The following is a 3,760-nucleotide window of genomic DNA, read 5'->3' as shown; positions in this document are numbered from 1 at the left end:
ACCGAATGTTGATGTGTTTGTTGTGCTACTGCTGTATTTTCATTGCCCCTCTGGCCTCTGTTGTTCTCTTTTCACAACTGGGCTGACCTTTTATCCCTGATTTCCTGCATGGACAGTAACAAGATAACTGAAACATGTAGGGTGTGAAATTTCTTCTTTCTTCTAGTGCAGGTTCAAGGTTGTCCCATCAGGAATGAGCAGTGCTCCTGACCAAAGCCTGGAGGAATTGAAAGATCTGATGGGTTTTTTCTCTTAAAAACTGGTCTGGCAGCAGCTGAGGGACAGCAGGAGAGGAGAGTTCAACAGTTGACTGACAGTGTATCCCCTCACCTGGGTTATTGTTGCTGTTTGTGATGCTCTGGAAGGAGCTAGGACATGTGCATTCCTTTCCAGGTGAACTGAAAAAGCCTTTAAGGACTCCCTAAAGGAGCCTTATGCTGGTTTATGGAAATAGAAGACCCTGTTCATTGCTGTGAAATCATGGGAATCCTGCAATCATCCTCCTGTCAAGCAGAGTCCTTGGTGTAGGACTACAACAGTTACAAGAGGACAAGATGAGACAATCTTTGTTGGATGATTATGTTAATGAAATTTCACCTTTTTTTATTATTTCCTCTCAGCTCTGGCATATTCTCTGGATTTCTTACAAGAAACTTCAGTTTTAAATCTTAAACACCAGAGGTAATCCATGAGGCATGAATGGAAAAATTTGGTATTATTTCTTGGAGCAGACTAGTCTTGAATTCAGTTGAAAGCAATTAAACATTCACACTTAGTTATATTAAGCCATAATTTGTCTGCAGCTGAAGTTGGAATGCCCTTGACTCTTGCAAGCTTTGCAGCACCTCTCTGTGGTAGGTTTGTCAGCTAATGAATTGATTTCCTCATACAAACTTTTTAAGGGGAGAAAAAAAGTTTAATTCAATGGGTGTCATTAAGACCTGCAAAGAACAAAATTTCCATGTTAGACTCCAGGTTTTTAGGGAAGGATTTTCAGACATGGTTGGTGGTCAGGTGCTGCATCAGTTCCTCTGATGTTTCCTTCTGTTTGCTGAAGTGCTGCTCTGCTGGTGGAGGCAGTGCTGACATTCCCTTCCCAATGCCCAATGGTTTTGGTGTGTGTTTGGCACATTGCTTACACGTGGTGTTCAGTAACCACTCTTGCTGTGCTCAAGGAATAGCCTTAAACAGCAAGTATTTTATATAATAAAATTTATAAAATATTTTTTATTACACAGTGAATGTTGCTATGTTCTCAGGAATTACACCCTGGTGTAGTACCCTGATGAAGTTGCACCCTGTTCCCCTTTGTCCCACCCTGCTGGGCTCTCCCAATTACCCCTTTCAAACCCGAGGATTTGGACTCCCCCTGCTCTCCAGGACAGTGGTTGTGTTGTCCCCCTCCCCAGAGCTGTGTCTGAGCCAATGTCCCAGCTCAAGGTGTTGCTCAGGCTGTCCCAGCTCCCCTCTCTTTGGGAGGGTTTTGCCTCACAGACATTGCTCTGGGTACCACATAAGCCCCTTTAGGGCTTCTATTGCTGTAAACAGAGTTGTCATAAAACCTTGGTGATCAAAATGGTCTGGGAAGAAGCAGGAGGGACATCATGTCCATTGTCAAGGGCTGTTTTACCTCCCTGATTATCAGCCAGACAATCTTACACCAGATCTCATTGCTCTCCTCTCCTCAGCCCATCAGCTCTGCAGAGCTGGGCCTCTGCCCCAGCAATGTAACACAGTTTGAAAGCCTTTGCTGTAATATGACTTTAGGGATGAAATACTGTAAAATCTGTCACTTGGTTACAGGGCTGCTGTAACAAAAGGATGTGATTGAATGGCCTTTAGGTATATGCATGGAAAATTAGAAGAGCTTTTAAGAAATGGGGTTGACCATGAGTGTCTGCAGTACAGGTTACAACGTCCTGCACAAACATTGCTTTTCATTGCCATTATCAAGCTGGAATCCTTATTTGGAACTTAGACAAATTATGGCAGAACCTTCTATTTATCTAACCTGGAAATTTTTCCTGAACAGGCTCTATATAATCTACTCAGAGAATTGGCAGTTTTCTTCCCTCTCTCGGCAGATATTTAATAGCCATGTATTGCATTTCCATGCTAGTAAACCTTCATTATTATACAAAATGTACCAGAATGTTATGAAGAAATACCTTAAATAATTAAATAGAAACAAAGAGTGACAAAACAAATGAGCAAAGTGCAATTTGAGCTGCGTTATTCTTTCCTTTTTATGTTCACTTATTTGCTAATTTGCCGAACTTACTGGACTGCAGTGGGTCTTGCCGTGATTAGAGAGAGTTTGCCAAGTTCCTTTGTAATTGTTTCTTTGCAATTAACTAAATAATAGAATGTTCTCTGTGTGGCTCTCTGGGGAAAAGAGCGGGCAGGTGCTTTTGCAATAGGATTTCCACATTTTCCACCCATTTCCCTAGAACTCAGTTTAAAAAGACCAGTAAAACATGAGAGTATTGCCTTAGGACTGGAAATGAGAGAATTAACCCTCTATTATTATTTCTTTCAGTTGGCTGAAAGCTTTTTTTGCTGGCCCTGATAGTGGCTATTCTTTGTGTAAACATGAAAGTCTCTGGCAAGATGTCAGAGGAAAGTCATGAAAACCCAAATGTATGTTCCTGCCTGCAGATACCTCCACTCAGGGAAAGTCTTTCAAGCTTGGAGGAGAAGGCAGCTGGGAAGATCCTTGGCAACGTGGCCTTGCTAGGAGAGCGGAGGCTGGAGATGGAGCTGTCATGGAGGGGGCTGGAGAGCAGCCCTGGCTTTGTTATTTCCTTTGAGCAGAAAATTACAGAGGAAGCCCTGGGAGGAGAGGAAGGGTAATTTTAATGGAGGCACAGTTTAGCTCAGCGGGAAGAGGCACGGCTGGATGTAAGGGCAGGGTTTATGGGGTGGCAGAGTCAGAGGTGTGGCCCCACAGCCGAGGCACGGTTGTCTCGCTGACCTCCCCCTGACCACCCGTAATTTAGTCCCTGTCTCAGGAGGGCAACTCATCCATCTGCTGGCACTTGGGGTGCAAACTTGCTTTCTTCTTCTTCTTCTTTTTTTTTTTTTTTTTTTTTAATTTGTATTGTTGGCTAAAACCTTTTGGAGCACATATTAGGTTTGACAGTCGGGGGAAGACTCTTTGCTCCACAATATATTAAAAGCTGAATTATTTAATTTCATAGTGAATCAGAAAAGCCAGGGGTTGGAGATTGCTGTTTTAAAATGTGTTCTCATTGCCTGTACCACTTCAGCAGTAGGGATGTCTGGAATCAGAAGCATGTGAAGAGTGAAAAATGCTACATTTCTCAGAGGGCTTCTGCAGACTGCCCTGTGGTCTCAAGAGGATGGAGGACAGCACTGGCTGCCTTGTTTTGGAGGTTTAAACTAGTCTTTTTATCTTTGCTGTCTTTAATGTGGAATGTTTCTCATCTGCCTGTTTTGTCCAGTGATTCTTTAGCAAAGCCACTGTCAGAGCAAGTTAGCAAACACTACTACAGCTCTTTGGGTTACTTTTCAGCAGGATTACCAGTGAACAAGCTGACACTTGCAGTTTGCTTTGCTTGACTGTAGAACTGCTTTCCATGCAAGGGTGATTTACTGTTAGATTTTATTCCTGGGATGTCACAACAGCATCTCATTTGTTCATTTGGCTTCAGAAAACAGCGCGTACCTAACTGTGTGGGAAGGAAAAAAAGTCTGCTATAATCTAAACATGAGAGCCTTGATAACTCTTGTCATGTAA

The sequence above is a fragment of the Pseudopodoces humilis genome, chromosome 18 (assembly GCF_049639895.1).
Source record: "Pseudopodoces humilis isolate 2021_Gansu_Grassland_sample_001 chromosome 18, ASM4963989v1, whole genome shotgun sequence".
Lineage (NCBI taxonomy): Eukaryota > Metazoa > Chordata > Aves > Passeriformes > Paridae > Pseudopodoces > Pseudopodoces humilis.
The sequence above is the reverse complement of the archived record's forward strand: the minus strand, read 5'-3'. Positions refer to the sequence as shown.